This window comes from Equus quagga, chromosome 6 (genome assembly GCF_021613505.1).
Source record: "Equus quagga isolate Etosha38 chromosome 6, UCLA_HA_Equagga_1.0, whole genome shotgun sequence".
Classification (NCBI taxonomy): domain Eukaryota; kingdom Metazoa; phylum Chordata; class Mammalia; order Perissodactyla; family Equidae; genus Equus; species Equus quagga.
Window position 1 is genome coordinate 101267523 of NC_060272.1, and position 22336 is coordinate 101289858.

Here is a 22336-nt window from a genome sequence, read left to right on the forward strand (position 1 = left end):
GGTGGACACCTTATTTTACTGACCCAATCGGCTCCAAGGTCCATGACGTACAAAAAGTAAACAAGTCCTGCTGGCTCAACGCTGTATCCTCAGGGCTGGGCATAGAGCACAGCGCACAGTAGGTGCTTAATAAATATCTATTGCTTGAATGGACCAATGAATAATTTGAATTTCTGAGTCAGAGTCAAAATGGTCAACTCCAAAGCTGGGTTTAAAATTTTAAAATATGTTCCAAAATTCAAAATCATTAAAATATCTAGCCATAGGGGATAATTTAAAAATTAATTTTTCTTAAAAAAAAAAAAAAGAGATCATAAATCTAGCCAGGAATTCTAAAAGTCAAAGCAAAAGACAGAACTGGTATACCAAAATCAATATTTGCTTTGAAATAATGACCAAATTGGAAAAACTATACACACACACATAATAAATCTTATTATCCCTCCCCCATAAATAAAATTCTGTTTCTAAAGTTGGTTTACGTATTTATTCAATCCACTTTAATGTGATTCATTATATCATTAAAAAACTGGTATATGATATATATTCTGATATATGAATCAGGAAATGGCTTGCAGGCATCGTTTTTCAGTAATGACGAGAACTAAATCTTAGAAAGGTTGTTGTAGTAGCCAGCCTGGAAGATGACACTCAGCGATCCCCACCTCTTGATATTCACGCCCTTGTATAATTCCCCGCCTTGAGTGTAGGTTAGATTTAGCATGACCAGTAAAAATCTGGGATTGAAGAGGTTCCCAAGATGTGGAACTTTCAGTGTTAAAGTGGGAAAGTCCTGGGCAACTGGGGATGAATTGGTCACCCTCACTGGATCTAGTGACTCATTTCTAAAGAATGGAGTACAGGGGCCGGTCCCATGGCCTAGTGGTTAAGTTCACACACTCCGCTTTGGTGGCCTGGGGTTTCTCGGGTTTGGATCCTGGGCGCAGACATGGCACTGCTGGTCAGGCCATGCTGAGGCAGCTCCCCACACAGCACAACCAGAAGGACTCACAACTAGACCATACAATTATGTACTGGGGGGCTTTGAGGAGAAAAAGAAGAAGAAGAAGAAGAAGAAAAAAAAAAAAGATTGGCAACAGATGTTAGCTCGGGTGCCAAATTTTAAAAAGAAAAAAAAAAGAATGGAGTGCAGCAGAAGAGATCAGTTGTCACTTCCAAGATTATGCTATAAAAAGACTGCAGCTTCCATATGATGCTCCCTCTCTCATGCTCTGTGTTGGTTCACTTGCTCTGGGAGAAGCTGGCTGCCATGTGGCGAGGCAGCCCTGCAGAGAGGCCCACAGGAGTGAATTTGGAAACAGATTTGAGGCCTGCCAACAGCCATGTGAATGAACCCAGAAGCAGACCCTCCCCCAGTCAGGCCTTCAGATGACTACAGCCCCAGACAACACCTTGATTGTAGCTTTGGGAGACACTCTGAACCACAAGCACCCTGCTATGCCACACCCAGATTTCTGATCCTCAGAAACTGTGAGATAATAAATATTTGCAGTTTTCAGCCACCAAATTTTTGGGGGAATTTGTTACACAGCATGGGTAATTAATACAGTTGTGATAGCATTGGAAATCCGGTCTAAGGAATAAATTATTTTTCAGTCTAGGATATAGAGTTTCCTTAAAATGAGTTTATCATGCAAACCGGAACTACTCTCCCCGCCCACATTTATTTAAGTCCCCAAAAGCATAGCATTCTGTTGTCCCACATCTCCACATCCCATTACAAATATTCAGACCAGATCCCTGACTTTGTGTAAGTGAAAAACCAACTTCTCAGTGAGAAGCTATTCCTTCCTTTTCTGCTCCTCTCCAACCTCAATTTGAGGTCAGAGCTGATGACTGTTATGGCCAAGATATCAACTGATTGCAATTTCACAGAATCGTATAATCAAAGAATCATAAGATTAGAAAGAGCTCATTGAGATTTCTTTGATTATAAAATTAATAAAGGTAAAAATTGTATGACCATTTGGAGAGGAAATCTTCAGCACCTTTTCCCTCCTCTACATAAGAAAGCTAACCATACGTGACAAGAGCCCACTGAGGTCCTTCTCTTTCACTTTTTGTTTTCTGTGAGGAAAATTGACCCTGAGCTAATATCTGTTGCCAATCCTCCTCTTTTTTTGCTTGAGGAAGATTAGCTCTGAGCTAACTTCCGTGCGAGTCTTCGTCTACTTTGTGCGTGGGATGCCTCCAGAGTATGGCTGATGAGTGGAGTAAGTCCATGCCTGGGATCCTAACCCTTGAACCCGGGCTGCCAAAGTGGAGCGTGTGGAACCCCAACAACTCAGCCTTGGGGCCGGCCCCTGAGGACTTTCATTTTTAATTTTGCATAATACAAATGTTCAATACAGAGAAGCAGGGAGAATAATACAACAAACCCATAACTCTCATATTCATTTCCCATCTTCAACAATTATCAACTCAAGGTCAATTTTATTTCACCTCTTGCCTCTTTTCTGTTACCATACACTAAACCCCTCCCTGACCCTTTGGGTTATTTCAAAATAAGTTCCAGACATCATGTAATTTCATTTGTAAATATTTTTGTACATATCTCTAAAAGATGAGAACTCTCTTTTTTTTTTTAAAGAATAATTCCTTAATTTCATCAAATATCCAGTCACTGTCCTATTTCCCCTGATTGTCTTTGTTTGTTTTACCGTTAGTTTGTTCAAATCAGGATTCAAACAAGGTCTACACATTGTATATGATGAATATGCCTCTTAAATCTGTTTTAACTTACGGCTTCTCCCTCCATCTGCCACCACGCCCGACCAACCACGCCCTGCACTGGTGCCACATTTTCTGACAATCTTTCCAAGCCTTAGCAAACACGCTATTTTCTTATTTCCACTAGTGATTCATCTTTCCTGATAAACAAATAACAGCATACTGGACGCCCTTCTGTAGGATACAACTTTAAGAAGCATGCTTGGACCTGGGTCCATTTTAAAGTATCAAAATTTATCAAGGAAAGAAGGTCTGATTACACATTGTACTGGAGGAGACAGAAGTCAATTTCACACTACAGTTGATCTAACACTTTTTTAAAACGTTGTAATTGGGGGATGTTTCATGAAAGTCAATAAATATTTTGCTCTGTTGACACTGCCCTTGCCATCATTTTTAAATAATAAATATGAAAAGAGCGTTTCAACATCAGGTGTTGCATCGTGGTGATAGTGGTCCTTCTTCCTAAACCTCCTTAAGATATTCTTGTTTTTTCTCTATGAAGTGGGATGAAACTAATAGCTTCACAGGAAACCTCTCACCGAGGCCTCTTTCCCAAGCTGAGGTGCATCTGAGGAGAGCTGGTGTGAAGTGAAAACACAGGGAGTAACAGATATCTGTGAATTTATTTGGGTCATCATGATGCTATTCACCAGAGGGGTTTGACAGGATTGCTGTGAAATCTCCTCCCAAGCCTGGCGTCATCGTCATCGCTTAGGACCCAGGAGGAAGTACAGCCTCAGGGTCTGTTTACTCTTCAAACCCGTCCCCTTGGGCTCGCCCTTCACCTCTGCCCTTAACACCTGACCAGACAGAGTTCTAAACTCTAAACTCGGAGGTGTGAGCCTCATTACTGCTTTTCCTATGGTGCATGCCTGGGATTTGTCCAGCTTTGGAACAGGCAAGAGTTCAAAGCAGATGGCACCTTTTCATGACTTGAGTCAATTAACAAGGGATTCCAAGCTGGCCTGGAAGGCCCGGCTGCCAGAAGGGCCCTGGAGCAACAGCTGGAAGAAAACTAATAAAAACAACTACAGAGCAATTTGTGAAAATGTCAAGGCTTGCACAAACACGCTGACCCTCGTAAACCTTGATGTGAACTTGGAGAGGTTGGCTCATCCTGCCTTTGGGATGGCAGAGGGGGACGGGGCTGCTGCCTTCTTGCCAATTCTCCCATCTTTCCAGATCTTCCTAACGCTTTGCTCCATTGCCCAGGCCTCTCCTGATGTAGCTCGCTCTAGCAGATCAAACGTCTGGGCCGTCCACTCTTTCCTTTAGGTAGACCCTCTCTCCACACAAAACTCCCTTCTGCAGTGAATGAAAGTGTTGTGTGTATCAGAGGTGGCTGGAGCCTGCAATTCTAACAGCCCGTTAAGAAAGCAGCAGCTTTAGGAAGAGGGATGGAGAAATAGCTCCTCAAGCCTATAAAGACATGCAGAACCTAAATAAGTAAATGTTAAGATTCCAGGCTCAACAATTCATCCTCTTTTCCTCTCCTCTCTCCCTTTAGATGGTTCGGGGTGTACTCACCACTGTTTATACAAAGGCGAATGCCTCTCTCTAGATAAATGGACTTTCTGTAAACTCAAAGCCGTATAAGCTACAAAAAGTTACAGAGGTGATTAATTGATCAAGACCACAGCTTAGCTTATATAGACACAGAGCAAAGAGCAGCCCAGACCACAGTTTTGTTACTCCTGTAGGTACTGAACCAAATGACTGTCAGGATCCTTAAACTCAATCAGACTAGGAAGATGAGGAAGAATTAACCTAAATTGGAAAAAGGAAAATACGAAAGATTTGCTTTTTCTTTTGTTGTATTCATTTGGAAATGAGTGGTTTTTAGTTTTATTTTTTTTAAGTGCTTTCATCAGGATAATGGTTCTCCCGGAGGGAGGTGGGACTCTGGGACAAGACGATTTTGGCCGAGACAGGGCATGAAAGGGGCTTCCGGGGTGCTCGCCGTGTTGCCCGCATTTCCAGCCCAACATGATGGTGACAGTAATGTTTGCTTTGTGATTAATCGATGAGTTGTATATTTCTATTTTGTAAGCTTTTCAGTATGTGAGTAATGTTTCACAATTATATATGTGTACTTTCTTCAAGATTAATAATAGTCAAATAATACACAGTCCCTAAAAAAGTTTAGCTAAAGTTTATTTTCAAGTATTTTCTTCTTTTGGGTGCCTCTAAGAACTCATCGTTTTTCAAAGGGTGTCCCTCAACCACCAGCTTCCAAGTTATCTTGGAAAGTTATAAAAGCAGAGTGGGGGATCTCACCCACCCCGCCGTGGGGGAGGCGCAAGAACAGAAGGGAGAGGGGTATCCCTGGAGCCCATTATCCAAGCCAGAAAACCAAGAACGATCTGTTGTGCCTCCCTCTCACACGCTGCCCACATCCAGACAGCCCTCGGATCCACTCGATGACCCAATACTGAATATGACCCAGCCTCTCCACCACTGCCTTGCCTCCCTGACCTCCTAATGTATCCCCTGGTTCCGTTTGTCCCTTCTGTTCACTCATCCTCCACACTGCTTCCAGGACAATATTTCTAAAACACAAATGTGACGATTTAATAAGAGACTGCCTCTGCTAAAGCCCTTGCACGCACAGACACATTGAGCCCAGCTCCTGGCTAGGTCTCTTGAGCTTCCTCTCCCCTGTGTACCCGGATGGCCCCCACACCTCCCATCAGCTCTCCAGTTCACAGAGGCACCATGTTCTTCCACACCTTCTTGCCTTTGCTAATTTTGTCTCCTCTGCCTAGAAGTCCTGCCCACTCCCCTCTTCTCCAAGCAAAGTCCTACTCAGACGTCACCTCATCTGCCTCCCTTTCCTGCTGCCCAGATCGTGTAAGCTCCTCCCCCTGCCATGCCGTCACCCCTAGATGATACATTCTGTCTCTCTTATGGAGAACTTCCCTCCCGGGTTATAAACGCCTAAAGAAAGGGACCCTGCTTGTTCCCCTTTGAATTCCTAAAGCCTTGCACAGTTTCTGACATACAGTGGGTGCTCCATAAATGTTTCCTCCATTGAATTTAATTGACTCTAACAAAAACCCAGTAAAGCCTACTATTTGGCTCCTTAGCCTTGGGCTCTCTTCCCTGAACTGTTCTCTTTTGGTTCCTTTCCAATCATAGTGAACACTTGATCATTTCTGGCCTACAAAGGTGCTGCTGCTAAGCCAGTCTTTCCTTCCCAAGCCTCGTCTCATTGGCCAAGCTACGGCCTGAGCAGCCAACACTGGTGCCAACAACTATAACCATTACACGCTTCTCTGGCCAACAGCGGTCAGCACTCAGGGGAAAGGCGAGCATGGTCAGTGGAAAGCATTGTCTTTGCCAGTTGATAGAGCCTTCTCTGGTCACCTGAAGCAGCAGCAGATAGAATTACCCTCACCTGGAGCAGAGATGGCTGGTAGGATACTTAGCGCCCTCCAAATCAAACCACCTTTTTTTCCAAATGCCTTTGCAACCTAGACTTCTGCCTCTCTTCCCTGGAACTTGCCTTCGTAGAGGTTGCTTTTGCAGCCTAAGATGGCAGGGAATCACCTCGGAATGCTTTGATTTCTATGGGCAATCGCACTGACTCAGTGGCTGGGTATAGCATTCATGCCACTCAAGGATGCCCACGACTGAAAACACATTCAGTGGGACAAGCACTGGGTCCACAAAGCATTATATAAGAACATTAAGATAATGGAGAGCATTTGGAGTTATAGCAAGTTCACATCAAAAAGGACATTAGGTAAATTTCAAAGTGTCATAGAATCAACTTAGAGATCAAAGAGTCCACACTCCCATTTTACAGGTAGGAAACTGAGGTCCAGAGATGGGGAGTGGCTTACCCAAATCACACAGCAGGTTGAAACTGAGCCTTGCTCTGTTCGAGGCTCTTTCCGGCTTCCACACTTAAGCTGGAGGACTTCCTGGCAAAAACAGAGTCCAGGGTTTCCCAACACCTCTGCCCAGTCCATCTCCCATCTGCTCAATCGCTTTTAAGGGAGCTGCATTTCTGATGCCATGGCCCATTTATTTGAAGTGCACATCTGACCCCTCAGCAGTTGCAAAGCCTGTTCCCTGTCTCATGCACTTGGAGTGGTTGGTTCCACGTAAGCCACGAATTCTAAACCTGCACCAGATCACCTGGGGCGCTTTTTAAACTATAGACTCCTGGTCCTCATATTAGTATTTTCCATTTTAGTAGGAAGGAGCTCAAGAATCTTTATTTTTTAACTCCTTCACTAATTCCACTGTAAGATTACATTTCAGGCCCACCCTGCCAGCTGCCCTTTCCAGATCCTTTCTAACCTGGAGATTCTGTGCTTTATGTCATAGGAATCCCTCACCTCTGATTCACTGGCAATCCATCATTCCTGATTTTTAAGACAAAAAGAAAGAAAGAAAACAATCATAAGTATGTGTTTGTTGTCCAAACTCACAGCAAGGAAACAGGCATCCAGAGAGAATGTGAAAGTCGCTCAAGGTCGACAACAGACTGTCTCCATCGGTAGCAGAGCCCGGGAGTTTGAACTCACTGACCACAAGGTGATGCTCTCCTGTAGAATAAGCAGAAAAAAGGAGACCTGTGACCCTGAATGACTCAGCCATTGCCCTGCAAGGTGAATGTCGATTAACGTCTGCACCATCTCTTCATCCATGACACGAGAGTGATAATGCTTGCCTCCATTTCAGGTGACAGAGATGCTTATAAAACACTGCAAGTATAAAAGCGTTAAGACAGACTGCTTTTTAAAAATAACTCAGACACTATATTCCCCCTTAAGTGGCTGTGTAGAGTAAAATTTCCATTCCAGCATGGTAATATGAACTATGAAAGCACTGACATCTTAAACCACTGTTCATATAACTTGGGCTGAATGGGTGGCCTCACTCTGTATGGCTGCTTCAATTTATAATTTATTGAAATCAGCCTAACACCATGATACAACTTTGTCAGGTCAGTAGATTCTATTAGTCCTCAGTCAAATCCAAAACCCACTTATAGACCTTGTAATATGGAAGTTGCCTCCTTGGAAAAGTCATAAACCTTTTCAACTACAAACACCAAACCCTAGGAGCTGGAAACTACAAGTCGGCTGAAGACCATTGCTTAGTGATCCAAAGAAGGTTCCTATTATCATTGCAGATACTTGGGAGAACCTCTATATTAGCCTTCTACGCCATCTCTGTCGCAACTCTCACTAATCTTTGAGCTTATGGGAAACACTTAGACCTGTTCAGCAGAATGTCTTAGATAGAATTGAAAGCTTAAGAAAGTCTTGAATAAAATTCAACTTAGATACATGAGATTTCAAGGGCTCCCATCTCCTGGGATTTAAGGTCCTGCAATGCTGAAATTGTTTTGCCATTTATTGTGTTCTTCCACTTCCATCCATCTAATGCTCACACTCAGAGCTCCCTCTGGTTTTCCCACTGGTCTGTGGGATGGGAAGCTGTCACTGCTCTTCACAGACATGCAGTGGGGAGCCACAGAGAAGACAAATAGGCAGAAATACAAGAGAGAGAGAGATCAGAAAAAAACAGAGCACTGGGACAGACCAGAGAGCGCAAAGTGGACACACAGTGAAACAATAAAGTCATGTGTGGAAACCAGAGAAGCAAATACAAAAACAGAGAAGGGAGAAGAGGAAGATGAAGAGAGGGGAGAATCAGATATCTGCCTTTCAAGGAATCCGTATGTCAGGTAGATGGCAAATATGAGAAACAGTGCTCCATTCCAGATTGTTTTGAGTTGAGGCAGTAGGAATAGAGGTAAGGGGTGACAGTCTCGCTGGCTGTGAGGAAGAGGAAAGTCATGTTGGCCATTGTGCTGACTGTCCCAACACACCCTGGGCCAAGGAAGCCGCAGCTGTCCAGGCCCAGGTGAGGTCAGGCTGTCCTGACATAGTAGAATCAACGCAGGAGCACGGCTGCACATGAGACATCTGACATTCTGGTTTCCAAGTCCACAGGGAGTACGCACCACAGCGTGACCCAGGCCAGTCTTGCGGGAGGAGAAAGAATTCCCAGTGGGCAAAACACATGAGGGTCTTTCCACTGGAAACTTGAGGGGATCCCACTTCTGACTAATCTCCTATCTGGACTCCAGATGGTAGCCTTCTGGGCTGATGTGCAGAGCAAGGTCCTCAGGGTGGTAAAATCATACCACATGCTCTGGCTCTCTGCAGAGCTCACGTCTCCGGGAGAGGTCGGGGTGGGAGGAGCCACGGGTGTCCGCTTGTCTGAGGCAGCTCAGGCTACCATAACAAAATGCAACTGGCTGGGTGGCTTAAACACAGGCATTTATCCCTCACACTTCTGGAAGCTGGGACATTCAAGATCAAGGTGTCCTGCCTCTAATTTGACTCCTGGTGAGAGCTCTCTTCCTCGTTCACAGATGGCTGCCTTCTTGCTGTGTCCTGACATGGCAGAGAGACAGAGATTGTCTCTCTCATTTCTCTTCTTATAAGGGCACTAATCTCATTCACGGGGCTCCACCCTCATGACCTAATTACCTCCCAAAGGCCCCACCTCCAACCACCATCACACTGGGGATCAAGGCTTCAAAATATGAGCGTAGGTGGGACATAAACATTCAGTTCATGACACCACTGTAATGCTTTTCTCTTTTTTTATTATGAAAAATTTCAAATCACAGAAAAGAATAACATAAACCATAGTACCCACCATTGAAATTTAACAAATGTTAATACCTTACCATATTAGCTTTGAATCTTTACTCTGAATGTTATGTCCACACTTGGAAATTTATCTGGATCCTTCCCTGATCTTGTTTCCTGAGAAGCACCACAATCATGAAATCTGCATTTATCCTTTAATTCTATCTTTTTATATTTTTACTACATAGATATGTATCCAGAGACAATATTTGGCATTGTTTGGGGTGTTTTTAAAATTTTCATTAAAAATAGTACATAGGATCCTGCAATTTGTTTTGATAAATTTCAACATTATGCTTGTGAGATTCATTTGTGTTGCTCCAGGTAGGTCTAAGTTATTCATTTAATTGTTGTATGCTTTCCCTGACATGAATAGCCCTCAAGTTATTTATTCATTCTTCTTTTAACAGACTTTTGGTTTTTATTTTTTGCTGTCAGAACACTGTAATGAAATCCTTGAGAGAGTTTTTCTAGGATATATGCCTGGTGATAGGGTACATATATCTTCAACTTTTATGGATATGACCAAATTGTTCCTATCGTGGTTCTCCCAATTTCCATTCACCAACAATATGGGAGGTTTCCTTTTTCTCCACACTCTCACTAATATTGTTGACTTTTCATTTTCACTAATCTGATGGGTAAGAGATAATATCTCATTTTAATTTTAATTTGCATTTCTATGATAACCAGTCAGATTGAGCATCTTATGTGAATGGCCTGTTTATATTCTTTCCTTGTTTCTCCTTTGCTTTGGTTAATAGGTTGTTTCTCAGCTATTTGCAGGAGTTCGTCACATTTTGTGGATGCTAATCCTTCGTTTACTGTGTGTAATGCAAAGTCTTCTCCCCAGATGTGCTTTGTATTTTCACTCTGCTTTTGGTGTCTTTTGTCACTTAGACTAAGTTTTTTTCTTTTTCTCAATATAGCTAAATTTGTCAACTTTTCACTTATGGTTGCAATTTTTTGTTTTTGTTTAGGAAATTCCTTCTTGTCTTGAGTGATGTTCTCCTCTAATTCTTTTTAAAGTTTTCTTTTCATATTTAGAGCTTTAGTTATTCGCAAATGTATTTTTTAGTATGATAGGAAATAGAGCTATACTTTAATATTTTTTTACATAAGATATCCAAATGCCACAGCAACATTGAACAGTCCATCATTCTCCCTATTGATTTGTAAGACCTCTTTTATCATTTACATTATGTTTTCACATATGTTTGAGTGTCTTTATGGGCTCTCTATTCTGTTCTATTGGTCTTTTTTGCTTTATCACTCCATCAGTATCACACTGTTTTGATTAAATGCTATATAAGTCTTGGTGTCTGCTAGGACAGAAATACCCCCTGCCTCCTTCTTTAACTTTTCAAAATTCTCTTGACTTACTCTTGGGCTCTTCATCTTCCAAATTAATTTCTGGAACAGCCCATCAACTTCTACAAAATGCCTGTTTGAGATTGCATTAGTTAGGAGTTGATCAGAAACACAGACCCACTATCAGTGATATAGAATAGGGATTTATTGCAGGGCTTAAACCTTACACATTTGTAGGAGATAGCTAAGCATTCTAGGTGAGGCTGTTGGTTCTGTGTCTGATGCTGGACCTGAAGTTAGCAAAGCCAGCAGTGTGGAAAGATGAATAGAGAAGAGCAGAGACAATTACCAGCCCACAAGGATAAACGCATGTCTTTCTCTCATTGCCCTAACCTCAATGATAGGGATGACCTACAGGATAAACTGGCACCCTTCACCACAGATCTGTCACAAAGAGCTGGTCCCACTGCTACTACATGAGTTGCAATAGCTCTTGGCCCAAAACTGACCTTCAGACCATAAAAAATGACTTCTGCTTCGCCTCCACCTTCCCATCTTCACACAAACTTTTCTTATGGCTCATCCTAACCCAGGACTATTCCATGAAGGAAGTCTGGGTAACAAAGTTCCTGCTTAGCTGAGTTGACACTTTTCAAAGCTACCTCAGGGATTTTATTTGGAACGGCAAAAATTTATAGATTAATTTAGATTGATATCTTTAAAGTGTTGTCATTGCACCTATGAAACCAGTTTATAAAAGACCCTCTTTTTATTCAGATCTCCCTTTACGTCCCTTGAAATGTTTTGTAAATTTCTCCAGTACAGTCTTACATATATTTTGAAACTTAAGTACCTTACAATTTTTGTTTGATATTTTGAATGGAATCTTTTAAAATTGCATATTTTAATTGATTGCTAACGATTTACAGAAAGGTTTTGATTTCTGTAAGTCTGTTGAACTGTAGCTGCTACCATTCTGAACTATTATTAGTTCTAATTATTTGTGTGTTTGAATCTTTCTGTTTAGACAATTCTATCAACTACAAATGTCGAAAAATTTTCCCTCTTCCTTCCCAGTCCTATGCCTTTTGTTTCTTTTTCTTGTCTTGCTGCATTATCTAGAACTTCCTCCACAGTCTTGACTAGGAATGGTGAAGGGGGCGTTCTTGTCTTGTTTCTGACTTTAATGGAAATACTTCTAGAACTTCACTGTTAAGTATCATGTTTCTTATAGATTTTTGGAATGTACTGGATATTAGTGTAAAAACTTTTCCTTCTAGTCCTAATTTAAGTATTTTTAAATGAACAAATTTTAAATTCTAACCAATGTTTTCTCTTCATCTAACAGGATAGTTACGTATTTTTCCTCCTTATTCTGATTGTGGTAGCCATCACAGGGTTCACTCTGGGTGACCCACTGCTTAATGATCCCTTTGTGTGGTGGAATCGTCCTCCCCTGAGGTTTCCAGTTAAAGAAAGAGTTTACATACTGTTGGTAAGTAAACACATCATTACAGTTGAAATCATTGCAGCAAAGCTCCAAAGATTGATTTTTTTTTCTCTTTATTTATTTACTCTTGAACTCATAAGGATATGTATCCCAAATTAGGAGTATGCAGCAATGTGGCAGTAGTGAAGGTAGGCGCTACACGTAAAGCCATTGAATAAATACTATACTATACACCAAATCTTCCCGGGGTGACAATTTTACCCTTAAATTTGGGTGAGAATAAAAACCATATTATAAAAAATTATATTAAAATAAATATAGATATATAGCATTAATACAAAATTCATGCGAGTTTTTATAATAAAACACCAGTCTTCAAAGGAATGATAAGAAATTGCTATTTTTCTTGGAGTCAAGCCCTTAGAATCTCAGAGTTCATGCTTCTGGACTATTAGGATATTTTGGTAGAAAAGTTGGAAAAGAATTATCATCATAAGTGAATGAAGGAAAAAGGTTAAAAGGTAGAATAACATTTCCATTCTCTACTCATTTGTTCATCTCAGCTTCCTGTTTTCCTACTTCATAACCAAGGAGGCTGGGACTCAAGGTAAGAGTTAGCAGTTATGATATTGCTTAAAGCCTGAGAGTTTCATCTTCTTTACTTCAAACATTTCTAGTTTATCTAAAAAAACAAGAAAAACAAAACTGCGCAAAGCAATAAGTATATCCCGTAGTTGAATATTCTGCCCAGAAGTATACGAACTAACAATTATTCCCTTCCTTTCCTTCACACTAAAAAATTATATGCCCTGCCCCAAGTCTTTGACCATCATGTTTTCCAAAGTATGAAACACGTGACTGACAATGAAACAGAATATTTGAAATTAAGACGGTCCTAGTAAATATGTGACGTATGTTCACTGGAATCGTGCACTGAAAAGGGCTGGTGACTGAAGAGTAGAAACAGTGTATAACCTTCTGCAAAATGACAAGGCAGGAGAATGAAGTCTCAAATGAGATCATCTTGTCTCTACAGCTGGCATACACTGGATGATCAATAAAGGGTGGCTAGAATTCTCCCCCATGTTGTTCCCCGCACTAGGCTTCTCTCTTGGTCTCCCATCACCTCCTCCACCATTGTGTGCTCCCAGGGTTGTCAGCCTTCTCTCATACAACAAGGGTTCCTACCCACAGGGGGCCTTAAAGTTATCCATTCATTCATTCATCCATTCTTCATTCTTTTATGTTTTCTTTTACATATTAGCAACTTTTCACCATAACAGCTCTTGAAAATTTATACCACTTAATGGTGATTTCTTTTTTGGGGTATAACAACTTTTTTACTCAAAAACTCACTAACTAAATAATGAACAAGAAGTAATATTTCTTTACCAGGGTTTCAAGCAAAGATCCACTCATCAATTTCCTTGACACAATAGTTTTATTGTAGGGAATATTATTTGGAACAAATTTATGTTGTGAGCCATGTTTGCGTAAATCCCAAAACATTTTGTTTTGTGTACAAAACAATGAGAGAACTGAGGTGGTAGCAGTGTTTATGACTCTGACCTGTCACGTGCATGCACTATTTTCATATATTTCAAATCACTCTTATGTTTAACTTTTACTTGGCCCTAGAAGATATTTTTCTGTGCTATAATTTTATATGAATTTTATATATTCATAAAATATATGAATTTTATGACAACCAATACCCTCACCAAGATCTGTTTCCACCGTGTAGGGGTGAGGTAGGAAAATTGTCTGTTAGAGCTCAGGGAGGGTTTCTAATCTGACGCTCTGGGTTGAGAGGCCAGAGATCCAGTTTGTTGACTTCTCTGCTCTTGCTTTTAGAACTGCTTAGGGGAAATATCAGGAACTTACCTATTGGCACCGCAACTAATTCGTGGTTTCCCAGGCCACTCCATACACTGCAAGTACATAGATCAAGTTGGTGTAAACTTTGTGGAGAACAATTTGCCAACACACAGCAGCCCTGGCATTTTCCTCTGTGTTCTCAGCTCCATTTTTGCCCTTCCATGCTCCGCCCTCCAGGACCAACTAGATAATTTGCAGGGCCCGTGCAAAATAAAAACATAAGACCCTTTAATCAAGTATTCAGAATTTCAAGAGTGTGACAATATGGGGCTTCTTTAAGGATGGGGTCCTGTGTGACTGCACAGGTCGAATGTCCATGAAGCTGGCCCTGCTGTTCTGTATCAGAGGGAGCTGGACGCTACAAACTACTTTCCAGACTTCTTTGCCATCTCGTTTCTGACTAAGTTCAGTCAATGAGAGGCACTGGTGGGAGGGAAGGGCAAGTGGAAGGTAGGAAGGAAGAAGGCATTTGTATCCCTGTCTGCTTCTGGCAATGTCTCCTGCAGCAGTGGAATATCCTTTGGTGGTTCCAGGGGCTGCAGTGCTGGGTGACTGTGGTTCCAGCATCCTGCTGTGACTCTAGGAGCGGCATCAGCGGTTTCAACGGCAAGTGTAGTCATTATCACTGTCAGCAGTGAGCATGACCAGGGCTCTGGCACGCCACCTCCTCCTGTTTGCTCCTACAATCCTAGAGTTGGTGTAGGCTGCCTGCAGACACTAACCCAGGGCTATCTCACCTTCTCCTTTTTGCTCCTTCAGCCCTTCCAACAATAGTAATCATTCCTTAAGTAAGTCCCCTGATTGAAACAATTAGCATGGTTTCTACTTTCCTGATGGGACACTGGTTGACAAAGTAGCTGAATTCTTAAAATTATGCCTACCCAGAAGGCTGGCCCTGTGGCCAAGTGGTTAAGTTCGCAAGCTCTGCTTCGGCGGCCCAGGGTTTCGCTGGTTTGGATCCTGGGCAAGGACATGACTCCACTCATCAGGCCATGCTGAGGCGACGTCCCACATAGCACAACCAGATGGACCTACAACTAGAATATACAACTATGTACTGGGGGGCTTTGAGAAAAAGAAGAAAAAAAAGAAGATTGGCAACAGATGTTAGCTCAGGTGCCAATCTTTAAAAAAAAAATATTATGCCTACCCATTGACCCAGCTAATCAACTTCTAAGGATTTATACTAAGGATATAATCATGGAGTGGGAAAAAAATCTGGCCATATACTGTTTACTACAGCCTTGTCTGTAATAGCAGGACACTGGAAATAAGCTAATGCCTAAATACCCAATGATGTATCCATTAACAATAATGAGGTAGGAAACACAGATACTAACGGAACAGAATGTAATATAAAAACCCAGACACGGACTCAAATATATATGGAAATGTAGTATACAACTGGTATTTCAAATCAATACATAGCAATGATGTTACAAAAAAGAGAGTTAGAGACCAATATCGCTCATGAACATAACATAAAAATTCTTTTTTTTTTTTTTTGGTAAGAAAGATTGGCCCTGAGCTAACATGTGTGCCAATCTTCCTTTATTTTATAAAGGGGACACTGACACAGTGTGGCTTGATGAGCCGTGTGTAGGTCCACACCCTGGATCCAAACCTGTGAACCCCAGGCTTCTGAAGCAAAGAATGTGAACTGAACCACTACACCACCAGGCCAGGCCCTAAACATTCTTAATGAGGTATTAGCAAACAGAATAAAGCAAGATATAAAAAGGATAATAAATTGTGACCAAGTTAGGTTTATTCCAGAAATGCAAGGTTGACTGAACATTCAAAGTTAAATTAATATAATTCACCAAAGAATAAAAGAAAAAAAACCGTATGATCATCTTCATAGATATAGAAAAAGCACTCATCAAAATTCATGATAAAGGGCCATTCCGGTGGTGTAGTGGTTAAGTTTGCGCACTCCACTTCGGCAGGCTAGGGTTCACAGGTTCGGATCCTGGGCATGGACCTACACACCATTCATCAAGCCATGCTGTGGTGGCATCCCACATACAAAATAGAGGAAGATTGGCACAGATGTTAGCTCAGGGACAATCTTCTTCAAGCGAAAAAAGATTAAAAACTCTCAACATACTAGGAATAGAAGGGTACTTTCTCAATCTGATAAAGGGCACCTACAACCTACTTCTAACATCATAGTTAATGGTGACAGTTTCCTAGGCAGCTCCATACTGCAGAGTAGTTCAAATTGGCATAAATTTTGTGGAGAGCAATTTGGCAATACATAGCCAGCTGGGCATTTACCTGTTGGTTCTCAGGTAAGATCCAGAACAAGGCAAAGATCACCACTTCCCCAACGTCAGCCAATATTGTACTAGAGGTTTTAGCAAGTACAATGAGGTAAGAAAAGAAATAAAAGGCATAAAGCTCAGAAAAGAAGAAGAAAAACTGTCTTTATTCAGAGACGACATGATTGTATATGTAAAAAAGTAAAATCAATACATGGAGTTGGGACGACTGGATATCATTTGGAAAAAATTAAATTGGGTACGCACTTCACAAATTATACCAGAAAAAAATTTTTAAATAGATCAACGAAATCACAAAAGCACCAGAGGAAGCCATGGGACAATTATTATTTTTTCATTACTATTATTTTTAGTGAGGAAGATTGTCCCTGAGATAACATCTGTTGCCAATCTTCCTCTTTTTGCTTGAGGAAGATTGCCCCTGAGCTAACATCTGTGCCAAACTTCCTCTATTTTGTATGTGGGATGCTGCCACAGCATGGCTTGATGAGTGATGTGTAGGTCCGAACCTGGGATCCAAACCCATGAACCCTGGGCCGCCAAAGTGGAGCATGCAAACTTAACCGCTACACCACCAGGCCAATCCCAGGACAATTATTTTATAATATGAATGCGGAAGGCCTTTCTAATTATGAAATTATATCTAGAAGTATAAAACACTGATATATATAACAACAATAACAAAAACCTTCTGCATGGCAAAAACACAGTCAGCAAATTTAAAAAGTAGATGACAAATTGGGAAAAATATTTGTGATTCATGTCATAGACAAATGGCTAATATCCTAATATAGAAAGACTCTATAGGTAAAAAGCCTACAGCCTATAATGAGAGAATGAAAATTAAAAGTACCCTGAAACATTGGGCCAGCCCGGTGGTGCAGTGGTTAAGTGCACATGTTCCGCTTTAGAGGCCCAGGGTTCGCTGGTTTGGATTCCAGGTGCGGACATGGCACCACTTGGCAAGCCATTCTGTGGTAGGCATCTCACACATAAAGCAGAGGAAGATGAGCACAGATGTTAGCTCAGGGCCAGTCTTCCTCAGCAAAAAGAGGAGGGTTGGCAGCAGATGTTAGCTCAGGGCTAATCTTCCTCAAAAAAAAAAGGTACCCTGAAATATCATTTTTATCAATCAGATTGGCAGTGGTCAAACACATTTTTAACCTACTCATTGATGAGGATATAGAGAAACAAGTACTTGTATAAATTATGCATAGGAATATATAAACCAGTACAAACTGTGGGGAAAACAATATGACATCTATCAGAATTACAAATGCATGTATCTTTTCACCCAGTAAGACATCTCAAGAACTTTATCCTGCAGGTGTATTGCCCCAATGTGAAAGAAGGTTGTTGAGGGTAGTAGTTTTTGAAATTCCAAAAGACCCAAAATAACCTAAATGCTGAGGAGCAAAGGACTTGTTAAATTAAGCTATATTTATGTTGGAATTCTATGACAGCCCTCAAACAGGAGGAAGCTGTATACACATTGATCTGTAGTGATCCTCAAGACACGTTATTAAGTTAATAAAGTAAGGTGCAGAACACTGTTAAGATATTAACCATTTGTGTAAAAATGTGGGCAAGATGTATGCATTTGCTTGGAGACACATAAAATATCTCTGGAAGGATTTACTAAAAAAAAAAAAAGGGTAATATTTAGTTGCTTCTGGAAAGGGTAACTAGATAACTGAAGGACAGGGTTGGGAAAGAAATTTTTCATTACATATACTTTTATAACTTTTGAATTGAACTATGTGAATATTTACTTATTCAAAAGATACATTTTTTAAAATAATAATGTAGAAGAATGTAAAACAATGTGAAATACATTTGTAGAAAATTGTCAACTGAAAAAGAGATTATAAAAAAATATGCACAGCCTGATCTCACTTTTCTTTTTAAAAAAGGCATAGATATGCATAAGAAGGACAAAAGATGTGCATGAAATATTACCCATGGTTACCTCTGGGTTTGTGGGATATGATTGATTTTTATTTCTTTTCTTTTTGTTTATCTGTGTTTTGAAACTTTTCTACAATGAAACTATATTTGTTTTGTCACAAGAAATAAAAGTTATTAAGAAAGCCCCATAAATGGCTGGTTTCCCGTCTCAGCGAGGCAGCTGTTGCTATTTAACAATCCTATTAGTCATATTGAGTCAACTCATTCTTCCCACAGACAGAAGCTGCCACGTGCTAGGCACAGTGCAAGGAGACATAAATAGGGCGACTTCTTCTGATGACAGGCATTCCAAACCCTTGCCACTCTCCCCACAGCCTATGTCACATTTCCCATCATCTCCCTTGCATAAACTACCTTGATTCTACTTCACAAAGAACACAGACACCACCAGGCATGAACTCCCCGGGGCCTTTCTCTTTCCACCTCCAAACTTCTCCACGTCTTCAGCCAGGCTCACATTCTCCTTTCTGCCTCAAAGGAAGACGTGACTTTCCTTTCATTTCCTGGGCTCTTTAGCCTGTTCCCTTCTGTACCTCGTTTTATTAATGATCTCCTCCTTCATATATTTTTAATTTCTGCCTAACCACTAGCTCTTTCTCCTCAACTGAAACATATTCAACTGTTTGCAATCTAGAAAAAATGTTCCAATCATCTTTGCTTCCCTCAATATACACTACATCTGCTTTTCCCCTTAATCTCCCAACTTCTTGCAAAATCATGCCATAGTCTCTGATGATACGTGTTTACCTATAGTTCACACATCAGCTCATTTGAGTTTGATTAATCTGCCACTAATTTACTGAAACTTTTCTTCCTAAATGTGTCTGTTAGGAATGTGTTTGGCTGCAAGTAACAGAACATCCAACCGGCAATGGCTTAACCACAAACTGTATTATTTCTCCTCATAAACAAGCCCAGAAGTAGGTCACTGCTGGCAATTCAGCATGTAACCCATGATGGGGTTGTGGGTTGGTATCTCAGACATCCTCTTCATCTTCTTCTCATGGTCATTACAGATCTAAACATCAGAGCCGTACACAACTGTGTGAGGGGACTTGAATGGCTCAATGAACAGAATTTCTCCTCATGTGATTGCCTCTCAGCAAACTTGCCCTTACACCCCATTGGTCAGATAGCCTCACTTTTTCTGAGATCAAGGGATCTCTGCTAGAAAGAAGGACGGGGAAGGGATAGCTTTTGTGTAGGAAACAAAGTGTCTGACCCACCAAACTCCCCATCACCTCTAATTTTTAAATCTGGTCCTCATCCTATTTGACCACTGTTGGCAACTCCTTTTCTCCTGAACCTCTCTTCCTCTAGCTCTTGAGACGCATCTGTCCTCCTACTTCTGTTTTCCTCTTCTGCATATACAATAATTTTCTCTTTTCTCTTGACATTTGCTCCCTGGACAATCTCATCCACTATCATAACCCCAAACCCCAATAATTGACTTCTCTAAAACCCAAGACTCTATTAAGATCCAGTCTTATCTTTCCAAATGCCCATTGGCCACTAAATAGACCAGTTAAGCTCGTTATGTTGCAAATACCATAACAAGTGGCTTTATAAAATAGACTACCTACTGGCTCCTGTAACATGAAAATCCACAGGGTGTATAAGCTTTAGGGTCAGTTCGATTCATCAACTCACTGTCATCAAGGACCCAATTCCTTTTCGACTCTCTGATCTGACTCTGTTTGTCCAGCTCACCCTAAGGCTGGCTTCCTCATGGTGACAGAATGCCTGGAGGTCCTTCAGACTCTGCAATTGTATATTACTACCTTACCCAAAAGGAAAGAGTCAAAAGGAGCTTCTTTTCTAGAAGCCCTCAGGGAAGTCTCCAGGCTCATTGATCCAAGTTGGATCATGTACCCATTCTTAAAGTACCAGAAGATTACATTTTTTCCAGTAAGCTTAGGCTTAAAGTAAAATGCCCAAGGTCTATATCCTGAGATAGAGTTCAGATTCCCCCAAAACACATGGACCGCCCAAAGAGGCATAGGTGCCCAAACAGAAATCAAGGCCAGCCCCTAAGAGAAGGGAGAATTGTCATTACACCAGCACCTACAGTGTCCACATAATGTCCCTCAGGTTTATCAAACTTAAAATGTCCAAACCAAGCTTATTACTCCCGTCCCTGCCCCCATCCTCAAATTTGCTCCTCCAGTATTTTTTCCTTAGTGGCACCAGTCCCCACATTCATAAACCTGAAGCTTACTCTGGCTTCCTCCTGATATTCAGCCAGTTACTAGGGCCTGGTAATGCTGCTTTCTGGCCATCTCTCCCATTATTCCCCATCCCCAGTCTCACTGCCATAGCCTGTGTTCAGGACCTCATCATCTTTTATGAGGGTTTTTGTAATCACCTCTCAATTAGTTTCTCTGCAGGTTCTCTCTGCCTCAGTTTATCCTCTATATGTCCCCTACAGTGATCTTTCTATGTGAGGCCCTTCTTGACAAGTTCATAGTTTCTGCCCCTCCCAGAGGTAGAGCTAGATGACTACTGGTGCCCTAAATAGATTCTGCACTATCTTACGCTCACGTCTATGCTCATACTGTTTGCCAAGTGTGGGATGCCTTCCTTCTCCTTCTCATCTCCTAATCATCCTCACGACCCAGCTCAAACATGACTTCTACTATGAAGCCTTTACTTATCTACCCCCAAGGAGAGCTAATCGCTGATTCCCTGGAATCCCAGAGGTGTTTGCACAACCTTTTTTGTTTGCACATACCATACTGTGTTGAAATTATTTGGACATATGTCTTCTTCCACCATACTGTGAACACTTTGGGAAAGTATACCATAGTCATTAATTTGCTGTACACCAAATATGTCTACTTAGATGTAATATTACACCACTTCACATAAAATTTAGAAAACTTGTAACAGTATAGGTTCACTTACCCTCCCCCATCTTGAATGTTATAATTATCATATGTAGTATATGTAGTACACGTACTTTATTATGAACAGCACAAGACAATGTTATAATTTTCACCTTAAACAGTTAATATGCATTTTAAAGAAATTTTTTAGAAAGTCTTTCAGATTTACCCACATATTTACCATATATGATGCTCTTCATTCCTTCCTAAAGATCTGAGTCTCCATCAGGTTTCATTTTCTTTCATCCTGAAGAGTTTTCTTTAGCATTTCTTATAGTGCAAACCTGCTGGTGACAAATTATCTTGGTTTTCTTTTTCTGAAATTATTTTTATTTTGCCTTCATTCTTTTTTATTTTTGTCCCCAAAGCTCTAGTGCATGGTTGTATATTGTAGTTGTAAGTCCTTCTAGTTCTTCTATGTGAGCCACCACCACAGCATGGCTACCAACAGACAGGTGGTGTAGTTCTGTGACTGGAAAACAAACTCGGGCCCTGAAGCAGTGAGAGTGCTGAACTTCAACCACTAGGCCATCAGGGAGAGCTCTTGCCTTCATTCTTGAAGGATATTTTCAGTAGATACAGAAATCTGATTTGACAGGAGTTTTTTCTTTCAGCACTTTAAAGATGTCATCCATTGTCTTCTGGTCTCTATTGCTTCTGATGAGAAGTCAGTAGTATTCAAATCATTATTCCTTTAGACATGATATGACTTTTCTTCCTGGCAGCTTTTATGATTTTCTCTTTGTCTTTAGGTTTCAGGAGTTTGACTATGATAATGCTTTGGTATACTTTTTTTTTGTATTAATCTTGCTTGGTGTTCACTGATCTTTTTGAATCTATCAATTTACATCTCAATATTATTTTTTCTAATATTTTGCCTGACCACTCTGTTTCTCTTCTCCTAGGACTCCAATTACACATGTGTTAGATATTCTGATATTGTCCCACCAGTTGCTCAGGCTCTTTTTTCCCCAAAATTGTTGCTCTCTGCTCTTCTATTGGGTAATTTCTATTGATATCATTTAGTTTACTGACTCTTTCCTTTGTCATTTCCATCTGCTGTTAAGTCTATCCAGTGAATACTTTATTTCAGATGTTTTTAAATTCTAGAAATTTCCATTTGAT

At 40.8% G+C, this 22336-nt stretch overlaps 1 long non-coding RNA gene across 7 annotated transcripts in view; it reads right to left on the reverse strand.

Moving 5' to 3' along the window:
- LOC124240959 (uncharacterized) overlaps nt 1-22336 on the reverse strand; it is a 49414-nt gene that overhangs the window by 21244 nt on the left and 5834 nt on the right. For 6 of the 7 annotated variants that reach the window (XR_006889059.1, XR_006889064.1, XR_006889063.1 and 3 more), the window contains exons 2-3: nt 21393-21495; nt 7194-7310 (exon numbers count right to left, since the gene is read on the reverse strand). This is a non-coding gene — a long non-coding RNA (uncharacterized LOC124240959). The remainder of the gene's footprint in view (nt 1-7193; nt 7311-21392; nt 21496-22336) is intronic. The other variant, XR_006889060.1, reaches the window with a different exon arrangement.